The sequence below is a fragment of the Plectrocnemia conspersa genome, unplaced genomic scaffold (genome assembly GCF_051122295.1).
Source record: "Plectrocnemia conspersa isolate PC_06_02 unplaced genomic scaffold, ASM5112229v1 ptg000004l, whole genome shotgun sequence".
Classification (NCBI taxonomy): domain Eukaryota; kingdom Metazoa; phylum Arthropoda; class Insecta; order Trichoptera; family Polycentropodidae; genus Plectrocnemia; species Plectrocnemia conspersa.
Window position 1 is genome coordinate 18,892,092 of NW_028277168.1, and position 14,765 is coordinate 18,906,856.

The following is a 14,765-nucleotide window of genomic DNA, read 5'->3' on the forward strand; positions in this document are numbered from 1 at the left end:
GTATGGCATCTGAGAAGAATGAGAAGCGAAAAAAGCGGTTTATGTGGAAAAGTCACGATTCATAAAAGTTTGTGACAAGTATTGTAAAGAATTAAACCATTTTTTTTGTATTATATAAGTATGACATATATATGATTATTATGTAATAAAACATGAATCTATTTGGAAATGTGTATTTTGATATATTTTTTCGAGAGCCGCAAGTAAAGCGTTGAAATATTTCTTACGATAAAGCGAGAATTGTGTATATTTTATAAGATATTTTTCTTATGAACTGTTTATGTACAATATTATATAAATCAGTGCTTTCCAAGGCTTCCAGAAGTCACGTTTTCATGAAATCAAACAAAAAATATTGATTTGAAAGTAAAAGGTAACGTATTCTCTTTTTATTGTACTAAACCTATTAATCAAAATAACAGTAAGTCTAATGAAAAACAATTTATGTATAAAATTATACGAGTTTGAGAACCTATGACAGTTATGCAAGTTAATGCAAAAATAAGACAAACTATTCAACGTTATAATTTACAATATATAGATTTTTGTTAGCTTTTATAAATTATAATTTAATTTTATTATGATCCTTAAGAAAATAATGATTAAGTTTGTTGCTCATTCAAGTTTAAGTTTACTGTTATTCTTATATTTCTTACATTGTAACATTTCAGGTGTTAAGACTGATGTGTTATAGCGGGGTAAGCGCAATAAAAAAATAAATGTTAATCCAACTTCAGTTATCGAACTTAAAAAAAAAACAAACACAAATTTAAGGATATCATCATATTTATTTAATCGAAGATTTAATATATTTATATATATCATTAATTATAAACAATAATAACAATTATTATATGACCGCCTCTTAATCCTTTCAATGACTTTTTCGTACATTTCATGCGGTATTTCGGCAGATGTTGGTTTTTAGGTGCTTCAATGTTTCGGGTTTGTTGGCGTAGACACGATCTTAACTCAACCTCACAAAAAATCAAACGGCGTTAAATCGTATGACCTTGGCAGCCAGTTGACGTCACAAAAACATGAAATAATGCGATCTGGGAACTTTCTACGCAAAATATCCAACGTTGCACCTGATGTTTGGCAAGTTGGAATCACATGCCTTCGATTTCGTGCCAAAATAATCGATTATTACGCGCTTATAGCGCTCACCGATGCCTTTTACAGTCCGACCTTCATAATCGTTTTACAAAAAAAAGTAAGGCCCAACAACACCACCTGACCACAATGCGCACCACAGTCACTTTTTGGGCATGTAATGGTCTCTCGTGAATCACATGAGGATTTTCTTCGGCCCATATGCGGCAATTTTGCTTGTTATGGTATTTTCTTTCTTTATAAGTATGAGTCATTGACTTATACTATTTGTCTATAACGCACATTTAATTTTAATTATGCAGCGGAAATGAATTAACGTTTCTGGATTATATATAGTACCTTACATTTATACTTCTTATTTATTGATTTTTTAAGTCGAAATTCCGTTTCTGTTGAAATTCATTACAAACTGATCTTTATGTATAATTTTATAATACACTGCGCGCGTTGGGTGCCGAAAAAGAGCACGAGCCTTCAACTACGTTGGAATCTTGAATCTCGTTCCCAGGTTCAAAGTTGGCAACCTCAACATCAGCCACCATACATAGGATGTAAATCAACTTGAAGATAATTTGATTAACACTCTTCACTTCTTCGAAAGGTTAACGACGCGCATTATTCGATTCGCCAAAGCAAGTTGAACCCGCGACCCGACCAACGTCGGTTTAATTGCGCAGTAAAACCGAGCCATCCGAGTTTAATTTCATACACATGTGTGCACCGCACAGTATACACGGCACGTTCAATTTGAACGAAAGAAACGTCATCGATACGCCCCTACCTCATCAGCTCAGACGTCTCGAAACACACGGTCCAGAGAAAGGAAAGAGGGAGCTGGAGGGATGATTCGCGGAGAACCCAGGGGGCAGACGTGGGTGGAGGGAGTCGCCGCGGGGGCAAAGGACGCGGGGAAAATCAATAAGGAGCGTCGGTCTGGGGCGCGAGGATAGTGCGGTAGGAGATTTTTCCTGTTCACGAGTCTGGATTGTAAGAAGACGTCCTGTTGAGGGTCGCGAGGGCCGTTAACGTCGGCCTCTGCGCAATGAATAATGCATGGGGCCCGGGGCCCTTCGGCGCGAATTAGCCCCGTTTCGGGGACGAAATCGGTTTACGGCAAGGACAATTCGGGAGCGACCAGTTTAATTTATTTATATGTAAGTGGTTGTGAATTAGTGAGTGAAAGGAGACGTTTTATTTTGACGTTTCGCGGCAAAGTGATGAATGAGATTTAATCTTGAAGTGAAATATTAATATAGTTAAAAATATCTCGTTTTTTACAATATATTTATTTGTTATACGACATCAATTTTAACCATAAATGCTTGGAATTATTATAAAAAATATTGGTGAACATCTAAAAGAGATGTACACTATTTCACATGAATTGTTCCAGCTTCGCATAGCTATCGTCGAAAACATCCTTGTTTGGCAAGCTCTCAGGTGTTGATCCCCTGGCTGCGACGTTAGATAATTAAATAATAAAAGAAGCTGTTGAAGAAGCTTGCGCAGTTGACCGCGTTGCCATGGTCACGAATAATATATTTAAAAAAAATTGAAATACTTGTTTTATTCTTCGCAAAAATGACACATGTTTTGTAAATATCTATGACTACTACTTATTTTATAACGGGGCTAGTAATAATAATGAGGTTTTTTCTCAGTACGTTGTTATGGTTACGAATTAAATCTGACTGTGAGTATAGTAACGCTTTGGTGTAAATAAACAAATTTATACAACTATAACATTGACCTAAGAAATGTTTAATAAGCATCGACTTATTATTTAATGAGTCGAAAATACAACGAATTGTATTTCAACGATCCTTACAAAAATATGTTAGTACATATAAAATCAGTACCTTTATTATAAAAAAAAATATTCTAAATAGTGAGCCGAGCATCTTCAACGCTCTATCGCAAGCATGTAGTAATGTGCATACTAAATATGGACCTTTACCTGAACGACAAAAATAGCCGATTGTCAATCAACCTGCTACATAGCGACTCTAGGACCTTTTGTAAAAACAACGAATCCTCACTTGTGCGAATACTTTGACACTTTCATCACACACTGTCATTAGCGTATAATAAATATTCTTAATGTTCTCATACATGTCATTAATAAATACGAGGAAAAACTTGTTTTTACAAAATTCATCAAAAATAAAGAAAAAACATCAAATATGATCAAATTCTAAACTAATCGATTTAGTATCGATTCATTCTGAACGAGGATTATATTTGTTAAATCAATTATTTCATTTATTAGGTAGTGCTAAATTATCGTTGAATAAGTTATTTTAAATACGTTTTTCGAGACGTTCTCAATTATTTGAAAACCTTCTTCCAACGACTTTATCAAAAATACTCAATTAAATCATAAATTAATTAATTTAATCGTCATTAAAACACCGCCTTCCAGTCATAATTCACGGAAATTGAAGGGAAAGGGAGCAATGGCGATTTGCATAACGATAATTAACGACGATAAATATCCGCCGAGCGACAAATGTTAAAATTATAAATCAATCACGATAGGCGAAAATTTTGTTCCCGCAACAAATTAACGGCAAAATATAATTAATTTAATGCAAATTCTGCGATACAAACGGGGGCGAAAAGTTTAATTAAACGTCAGAAACACACGTACAAAAACGGCATGTCGGGAAAACAAAAGTACCAATTCGTACCTGTCCACCACACGTGGGTACGGCATCACGCGTTCGATGACTAAAAAGTAAACCACGTCGACTTCCAAGGAAAAATAATGAGACTGCCCTTTTGCGTACGATCTGATGAATCACGCTAAAGAATTTTTATCAACAATGAGCTTATTCATTGAGAGGACGTACATACGTGAAAATCAAATTGAGTTTCTATTACAACGATATATGATACACACAACATCGTTAAAGCAAACGAAACAAGATCAGTGCATGATATAAACTAGTTTTAAAAGAAATTTGATGATATCATTTTTCGAAGCATCAAATATCTCTTCTTGTACATAAATGCGGAAACTATACATAGCTTGTAAATGTATCATATAATACTAATAAAAGGCTGCGTATGTAAATATAATTTGTATCAAATCACATTATTTTATTACATACTTTTAAATTAAAAAAATCATTACTATAACATACATATAATTGTTGTACGGTGAGACTTTCTTTAAGACATCATAATTTAAATCTTAATTACGAATATATACTTTTAAGAATATTCACATACGTATGTATGTCTATGAAGTTATATAAAAAACCTACGAAATTACTGTATGATTCATAATTAATACGTTGTGCAAATAATACGGCACTGTGATTATTTCGCCAACGGTTCTAATCATTAAATAAATAGTAAGGTGAATGAAAAGTTGTAATCATTGCCAGGAAGTAATAAAATAACATTATAGATAAATATAAAAAATACTGTATGATACTTTAAAAACCGTATATACACAATTGCAAGTAATAGAATTAATTATATGGAATGAAGGAAAGTTGACGTTATAATTACATTAAAAAATAGATTCATTACTATGAGAATTTATACATTTAATTACAAGAAATACTAGTTATTCAAACTAGTAACTAACGGTAATAAATGTTATAGTAAGCACTGAATCGAAAGTGAAAGCCAACGAGAGATTTATTTATTACTTAATATACAGTTACGGATCAAATTAAATTATTATATAATTTATTAGTCACGCTACTACGCTTTATTCGACACACATTGTACTACTTAGTAGCATGGTACCCGTTGAAAAATCAACGGAAGGCTAACCTAACCTAACCTACACCGTGTATGTATTTATAATCAATTTAATTAACAGCTGACGAAACCTAACTGATGATATATTAATTATATAATAAATATATTGTAGTGAGTGTTAAGAGTGACATCATCACGCAACTTATAAATGTCACATAAGGAACGGGTCAGACGTTACATAATATAAATAAAATTATTTATTGACGCAATTGTCAAAAAAAAATGATATTGAAGCGCTCGAATTAATAAGAGCTAACTAAATTTGCCTTTATGTTACTAAAATTTTGCATTTAAATCCAGACTTCTGGGATGTTTTAGAGAATCGACTTTTTTATGTAACTCTTCGATGTATAATTATTAAATTTTATTGATTACAATTATTAACTCATTGCGTACGGTGTGCACAAATTTGTGCGTTTCAGAAACCTTCCGTTGCGTCGGTGTGCACAAATTTGTGCGTTTCGTCATTTTAACTTCATACGAAAAAAACCCACGTAAACTGCGTATTTACTGTAACGTATTTATTTAGGGATTTACCTACAGATCTTACTAATATCATATTAACTAAAAATAATTCAAAAAAGTAGAAATTCTAAATTCCAGAGGCTCAAAACTCGGGTAAAATAAATTCGTTTCAAGATGTATGTTTACATATATATATACAATTTTTTTCTATGGAATTATCTCACATATTATTTATTAGAAATAGTGAAATCACTCAAATACCAAATTGCGAATCACATATCAATAATATACAAATATATTTAATTAATTTTTAACACTTAACGGTCGATTTACGCGGCGATATTCGCAAGACACTCAACCGTCCAATTTCGAACAAATGTAACGTTTCCGTTAGGCTAAGCGCACGCTGTTAAAAAAAAAATGTTAACGAAAAACCCCACCTTATCGGTTTGATTCAGGTAAAGATAGTAATTTTTTTAGAGATATGTTTCTTGAAATTCTTATCTACAAAATTACAAAAAACCCAAAATATTCAAAGGTAACCGCATAAAAAAAAGAAATGTTGAGCTAGACCTAATATCTAAATACATATTATCAACCCGAAGCATTATAACAAAATAATCAGTGATTCTCAACTTTTAATTGCGTTAATTTATTTTACAACTTTTTGCATTATTATATTTGGTTAGGTTTACAATATATTTTTGTAATGCTTATTTATTTCGTACTCCTTCATTTATTGATACTATTTTCTAAGAAATAAATTACAGTAAATCAAATTCATATTTTTATAATATAAAATATAATGTTTTGTATTTATCATTATTTTCTGTTATATATATGTATGTAGAGGTATCGTGGGCATTTAAATGCAGATTCATCAATCCCAAATGTGATATTTTATAATATTTAGACCTGAAATGATCCCGATCTGTTCAAATTAAATAAACTGTTCTCAACATGTTTTCAATTACCAACACATTGAATACCGGGCGCATTATTCCAAAAAATGGAGCGTGCGGCGGGGATTATTTGCAAAAATTAGGACTTTAATTTGTGTAACTATCCAAGCACATTGGTGGTTCGAGTCTTTATTGGATGCGAAGTATACAGTAAGTGCGCGTTTTTCATTATTTTAACACATTGCGTACCGTGTGGTAAAAATACAAAAAGTGGTAAATATATAATATTAAAGCAATAAAATGTTTAGAATCACTGATAATTTTTAATTATATTAAATATACTATATAAAATAATAATATATAAATTATAACAGAAATATAAAATAATAATACATAAACAATAAAAGATTACATTTAGCCATAGGCAAACGTTACGTTTGTTCGAAATTGGACAGTTGGGTGTCGTGCAAATATCGCTGCGTAACTTGACCGTCAAGTGTTAAAATTTTTGAATTGATTGTATAGGTCACAAAATTAGATATTTTCGGTTTTTATTATATACAACAGTATTTTATCATCATTTTATTATTATCTTTATTGTTTTTATTCAAAAATATATATATTTGGTTATTCTAAACTAAAAATTATATTTTATTTTATTGGTACGCGATCCACAGTTTGACGTTTACTGATTTTATCATTGCGAATACAAAAAAACGACCATCATTAATCTGTTTTTAAAATTTGACGTTAAAACGTTGACTAATTAAAGAGTTACGATGTTTTAAAAAAAATAAGTTTGTATCCTAATTTTCGCAAATAATCCCCGCCGCACGGCTCCATTTTTAGGAATAATGCCCAGTATTCAATGTGTTAAACAAATCTACATTTAGTTTGAAATCAATTTTTATCATATGGCACAATCAACTACATCAATAATACTAATATAATCAAATATACATTCAGTCAGATAACGAATAATATTAATAATAAACATCGTCCACACGAAAGACAAACATAAATATCAAAAGCTATTTCGCGGAAATAATCGGTGGAATACTCAAAATTTTTTTTGATTTGTATCAGCATCAATTTCCGCGAATTTTTCTGCGTGTCACAAAGCGAATTGTGTTACGTAGAATTTTTCACAAATTCGCAATTTTTAACATGAAATTACACCAATAATAAGCGCTTTTCTTGCGTTCCAATCACAGCTATGTGGCAAAACAATCGTTCATAGATCAAATACAATACAATTAGAATATATACAAACAAAAAACAAACACAACATTCGCAAAGATCGAGATCGCAACGCACGAGCGTGTTCCGGAGTTGCAAACTGAAGTTCAGAGACAAATATTTTAAGAACTTTCTCTGTATCGGTTTTAATAGTTTTAAAATTTCATCATTATGTTTATATTCACCGAATTTAAATCATTTTTAAGATTTTTAGAGTCAGTAATCGTTTTAATGAATTTAAATATAACACAACGATTCATAAAATACATTATTGCATCTACTCATCCAATTCACCGTTTAATAGACACGGTACTCTTGACCCTCAGCCGACATGTGACATGTCACTTAACCTTTTCACTTCATCAACCAGACGATGACTAATAGTCCCCAGTATACCCAGCACACCCCAGGGGTGACGACTAACGCCAATAGGATTCGTCAAGTGACACACTTCCGAGATTGGGGGGCTGAGCTCGTACGAGCGAGAGTAAGGGCGTGTAATCCGCTTTGAATAAAACAGCAGGCGGATTTGAGTAAATCTTGCAGTAAAACCACAAACATAGTAAAGCGAATGAAACTGAAATCATATGTTCTATAAGAGCCGGAAACAGTGGGTAAAACTTGCGAGAAGTCCTGGGCTCTAATCCGGAAATCGAATTCGGTCGCTACTCTAGATTTCTTCATCTTTAGATTCCCACCCCTCAAGATCGATCCTTCAACTCTTGACCATTCGCAAAATTATTTTCATCTGGCAGCGTGTTATGTAATTGTTTTTGATGCTGTATATACAACTGACATTTATATTTTAAGTAATATTTATTGTGGTGGCAAAGTCAAGGCATAATAGGATTTAAATGTGCCAGTTCGTTGCATCAATCACAAAAGCACAGTTTCGGTGAATCTGAATTATTCAGGAGCATAACATGACTACCAATATTCTGTGATAACTCATCTGATTCAGATAATTTAATACCTCAACTAGATAACTGTCCTTCTTTGTCAAAATATTGCTGCTCATGAAAGTATTGACATCTGTCAGTTTATGTTAGGTTATGCAACAGACAAGCAGACATACACACATAAATTGTTATATTATGATATTATCATATCATTATGGCACAAGGTTAGGATCGCGTTACCAGATTCTACGCGGTACTGTTCACTACGTCGCGTTGTATGGAATGTGACTCGGTGCCTTATTAAATATTAATATTGTTGTTTCGAATGCGATTACTTTAGCGTGTGCCATTGTCATCGGCTATTAATGTTGAATGACATCGTTTTATTGATGACCCCTGGCCACGGACCCCATTCAGTATTATATCTATATGAGCAACATGTTGCTAAAAATATATATTACGTCAAAAATCGTGGACGATATTATCTCTAATGGGGCGGTAACATGGACTATGCGATTCAAAGGAAATATAAATTATTATACATACACTAGACCCCCCAATAACACGGTAAATTTGGGTGCCCATTACTTTATGTATTTTCTAGTCTCCCAATTACACGCCCCCGAATAGCACGTTCACAATTTACCGTGTTATTAAGGGGATCTACTGTATATATAAATGTATGTATAATACTTTCATTCTCTAACTAGACATAAAAGTATTATCTAATTTGAAAGACGAAAATTTTATATTAAAATGTGAATTTAGTTGTGTAAAACTATGAAGAGTCCCATAAAATGTTAACCCACTAGATAAAATAATGACTACCAATAGTATACAAAGGATTGTCCTCCTCAAATTTTTTGTCTTCTTTTAACAAACATTTTCAAAATGAGCTTTTTTGAAGCTCCCGTAAAAATTTCTCCTTCTCAAAAAAATTTCGGATATGGCCTCGGAACAAAAATTTTTGAAATGATATTTTTTTAGCTATCCTCTTTTATCATTTTCAGACAAAAAATCTGAAATGGATTTTGAACAAATATTTCTGTGACAACTTTTTTTATGTCCCATAGCAATTTGCTTTTCTGTGTCTTTCTCGAACAAAAAAATCTGATATGGCCTTTGGGTTTATTTTTGGTGTCCTCATTTGATATTTAAAAAATCTGGTAACCTTAAAACACTAATGTCTAAGATCGAGAAATTAGAGTCTGGAATTAGTCATGCAACGTTAACTCACATTTGAATATAAAAGTTTGGTTTTAAAGCAAAAAATTATTTCTTTTATATTTTATTTCGATGCAGATCTATCTTCTGAACGTTTTTTATGTGGCACACTTTTTTGTAGGATTTTATCCGATGAAGTTAGAATATTTTAAGCAACCATTTTGCAAAAAAATGTCATATTTTTTAGCAAATATTATAAGGGTTTTTAGGAGTTATATTTCAAAACAAAAATTCACGTCTTACTCATTAAAACAAAGGAATCAACAGCCTTAATAAAATTGCAAGTCTCATAAAAGTTTGTATGGAATTCCGATCAACTTAATATAGAACTTGTTTTAAAGCAAAAAACTATTTTTTTAATATATTTTATTTCGATGCAAGTCTGGTTTCTAAACGTTTTTTATTAAGCGAACTTTTTTGTGGGATTTTATCCAACGGAATTCTGAATTTTTAAGTTTTTAAATTTGACACCATTTTGCAAAAAAGTGACATATTATTTTTTTAGCGAATATTATAATTCGACGGTATATAATTGGATGACAAATTACTTTACTGCAAATTTAAATGAGGTTGATGTAATTTACCAAGAAGAAATATTAAAAATGAATTATTTTTTGTGAGGTTACGTTAAGAGTCATGTCTACGCCGAAAAATCCGAAACGTTGGAGCACATAAAAACCAACATCCGCCAAGTTATAGTCGAGATACCACCCGAAATGTAGGAAAATTACAACAAACGGATCGGCTGCTACAAAAGCTCCAGAGGCGGCCTTTTGATTAATAAAAAAATCCGAAAATATCCTAAAATGTGTTTTTTTTTTAAATCGGAAACTGAAAAGTTGAATGATTTTTTTTATATTTATTGCAGTTTCTGTACAATAATTTGATATTGTTTCAATATCAACCGATGAAGATGACAGGGGCTATACCAGTCAGTTACAGCGTGGTAACAACCAACACATGCGAATAAGTATTAAAAAACAATCTTCAGAATACATTAACTGTAACTTAAGAATGACACTATTCTGAGCAATAATAATAATACAATATATAGTATCGATATGCATAACGATGTAATTAGTATTAGTCGGAAGTGTGAATCACTTCAGGTGAACAAAGCTAATACAAAGGGCAACAGTCGTTAATTAATTTGTTCCGTAAAGACAATCACTCTAAGTACATTTTTATCCAGATTTAAATGAAGCATCTCGTGCAACGAATTCGAATCGTTCTAGTATAATTAATCCGTTTCGATCGTGTTTGATTGTTTTCCAACTAGATCTTAATTATCATTTAAATGATCAATATTTGTGAATCCAATGGAAAATAATATAGAACAGTTTATAGTATTAATTTTTAAATGGTAATATTGGTATGATAACACACGTGCCATTGAACATGTTAAAGCTCCATAAGATTGGCTTTAATCTGGGGATCACGAGAACTGCATAAATATACCTACATACATATATGGTTTTGCTGCATCTGCACATATGTCGTCAAAGCTCTACATTTTTTAATATAAATAAACTGATTCTCAAGGAAATTAATCAAATTAATAAGAACACGAGCATTGTCTTCTTGAGATAAAAGTTAATTGTGATTTGACTTGAAAGAGAAATCGCAGTTCATGAGTATTTCCTTCTAGCGTAGTGATCTCCACTAACATTGTAATGCTGGCAGAGCAGATTTATTCATTAACAGTTAAATAAAATTAATTAAAGAAAATATCGAGACTAATTTGGCTGCGTAACAAAAAATATAAAAAGGGCCGTTAACTCATTCCTATAGCCTAAGACAAACAAACGATCATTAACAAACAGCTGATGATACGTTTAAATTTGCACTAAAAACACACAGTCCCATAGAACAAAGCGAAGCGAAGCGTAAAACGCAATAAAGTAAAAGATTTTATAATTGTGACAGCTTCAATTCGGACCATAACGGTCTCTGGGCAGGGCTTTTCGGGGTTCGCCTTACTGCCATTATGTAATATTCTATATTAGGGTTAACGTGGTGAGCTACGTTAATCGGGAAACATGATCGATGATTGAATAAATTATATACCATGAGAGTAATTTCTGTTACGAAAGTAATATTAAAATTTGGCACAGCGCTTGGCGTGACCCAACCGATTCTTGAACCATTTCTGGTATAAATACACCGTATGTATATTTTTTTCGTTACCAATTTCCAGACACTACCGCTTCGTGAAAAATTAATACGGTAAACGGCAGCGGCTCAACAGGGCCGCGCACGCAAGTGCTCGAATAATAACGATAATGTCTCATTTTTGAAACTTTGCAAATTACTCAATCAATCTGGGGTAGACCCCAGAGCGTTTCTGGCAATTTATTTTTTCATCGCTCCATATTATTATATTCAGAAACGTATTGTTTTCAAAAAGTTTTAATTGAATAACTTGCTGCGAGACCTGCGCGCCATATTCAAAGATACTTGTATGCCTACAATCTACATGTACACGTACACTGTATACTAACTTGGGTTTATATACATTCAGAAGCCATTATATTGAATGTTCGAGGGGAGGCAGATAAGTTCGTGGAACTGAGGTGAAAGAAATCACGCATATACAAAATAATGAAATTAAAAAAAAATGAACCCATTAAAGTACGATAAGGTGAATTTTATAACGTCGTTATACAGTAATCAGTTACTAAGCACGTCAATTATCCGGAAGCAAGCGAACGAGTTCAAAACATTTTAAAGGTCTTCGACTTCTGAAGATTTATCTAAAACGTGTTGATTTCCAGACATCGTCTGATGATTTCACCACCATCAGTCTGAATCAGTCGAAACAATAAAATAAGGGTTCATATCTACACACAAAAGAACGGTGGTGCCGTCTGCTAGCAAAGTTCTTACGGGTTAAACTATACACAATTATTACATCAACTTCGTGTGAAATAATAAACGACCTGAAATACTAAACAAATCGCAAACATTAACAAATCAAATGGCGCGTCTTCAAATTGATATTTTAATCCTATATATTCACCAAATTAATCGTTATCATCTTTCGAACCTCAACATTTTTTTGAAAAAAATATATTTTTTGTAATTATTCGGAATAATGACATTATATAATTTAAAATTGTCCAGACTTATTAATTTACTTTAAAATTTATTTTTAGGTGTCCTGTGTCTGTTTTTATACACTTGGTCACTCTGGGGGAGCTTTCGTACTTGCTCACTTTTCGCTGCAACGACCAATTACGAATATTTGGGGGTTGTAATTGGACTTTTTGATCTTCGTCAATATTTTTTTGTTGTGACTTTTAAAATTTAAACAATTTTCAATGTGGCAACTTCTTGACCTATTCGTTCCGGATCACTTAATATATACAAAAGCACTATCAGAAAGTCTCGAAAGACCGTTGCAAAGCTTTTAGCTTAATCGTTTTAAATTTAAGACCGACACTCATAAGATACATAACAAAAGCACTTGACAGATTATACAATATATATAAAAAAATCCTATTTTGGGCCGCGAAATTTTCAATCCACTAAAATAAGCAGGTCTGTCGAGAGGGGGAGGGGGGAATATATCAGTAATTTGACAACTGATTTTAATGCAGAAAAATAAATAAATAATACATAAAGTTTCATGTGATTATTCCTAAAAAAAATCTAGAGAAAACAGTCTTGAATATATCCCGAAAATATTTTTTAAAATATCATATCGTAATACATACATACATACAATAAAATCATATCGTAATACAGTAGATATATCTTTACCAGTGAAAATATAAATTATCTGGCAGGTGCTAGTACAATTATATGATTTCAACTTTTCTATATGTAGTTAAATGTCTCTGAAACTCAATTTGATAGTTTCGAAATGTAAATTTGCTGTTGAAACCCAAACCTAACCTAACGAAAGTTCTAAAAGATTATAGTTTCAGAATTTTTACTAGATAAAGTCCAAAATACAAACTAAACCACATCATCTCTAAGGGGAAAATAAGCGGAAGAATAACTACAGACAGACATCGAATCTCACATATTGCTCCATAGTTTGTCTGCTCATTAATATTTTAAGAATATGATAGCTGTTCTTACCGATATTACTACAGACTTCTAATATAAGGTTATTGGTTAAAATGTATTCAAACCGAATTTTGGTCAATAGGAGGGCGCAAAAACAATTATCACTTCTCAGAAGTCAAAAATTCACGGCAAAAGCAATAAAATCGAGTCGGCGCCGTCGCAGTGCGACGGCGACGGCATGATTTTATTGCTTTTGACGTGAATTTTTGACTTTTGAGAAGTGATAATTGTTTTTGCGCTCTCCTATTGGGCAAAAATCGGTTTAAATGTGCTTCATTCGATTCCTACTTATTGTCTGCATTTCAATATTACACTATGTTTTAAAAATATTATAGCTATCCTTACCAATATTAACAACTTATAATATAAGAAGGTTGATCAAAGCATATTCAAACCGAATTTTGGTTAATAGGAGAGTGCAAAAACAATTATCACTTCTCAGAAGGCAAAAATTCACGTCAAAAGCAATAAAATGGTGTCGGCGCACTCGCAGTGGGAACGCTCGGTAACGCTCTCCTACTCGCGGGGCTCGCACCCGTAAACTCAGAGTTACTAGTCTGGGACGTTACGGACCACGCTATTCCGTCCTTGACGATTATTGGCAAAATGATAAGATGAGAATGAACCAAGGAAAAAACATTGTTAGGGTTGCAAATTGTTAATTAAGAGATCTGATTTAATTAAATTCTGCGAATTTATCTACCGCACCTCATATCTTGAAAGTTGATCATTTCTCCCCCTATAGAAGTGATTGAAACCAAAGTCAACACAAGTCATAGGTGACTCTTGTTTTCGTCGTTTTCAATAGATTCCCCACTCATTAGGAAATATTTACTCCATTCCATATGAAGGAAAACAATTACAATATATGTACATACTTCATCTAAACTTCTATTCTTTGGAGAAACAATTATCACCAAATATCTACTCAAGTTGTGACCGGTTAATTAACTACCCAAACTTTTTCTGCAAGATAGTGACTGTATAAAATTACGCATTAACCAAAGAACAATTTAAGATTTAATCCATAACATTACAGTTAAATAATAAAACTGTGACTGTGACTGAA

General features: G+C 32.3%; 1 protein-coding gene and 2 long non-coding RNA genes across 5 annotated transcripts in view; 1 reads left to right on the forward strand and 2 right to left on the reverse strand.

Annotated features, from left to right (window-relative positions):
* The window catches only part of LOC148236158 (uncharacterized), a 502,848-nt gene that overhangs the window by 340,885 nt on the left and 147,198 nt on the right, over positions 1-14,765 (forward strand). The gene's annotated exons all lie outside the window — the stretch shown is intronic.
* The window catches only part of LOC148236181 (transmembrane protein 47), a 50,144-nt gene that overhangs the window by 5,346 nt on the left and 30,033 nt on the right, over positions 1-14,765 (reverse strand). The gene's annotated exons all lie outside the window — the stretch shown is intronic.
* LOC148236182 (uncharacterized) lies at positions 1,344-10,874 on the reverse strand. The gene is made up of 2 exons (XR_015809448.1): positions 7,140-10,874; positions 1,344-5,277 (listed from the first exon to the last, which is right to left on the reverse strand). It is a non-coding gene; the product is annotated as an uncharacterized LOC148236182 (long non-coding RNA).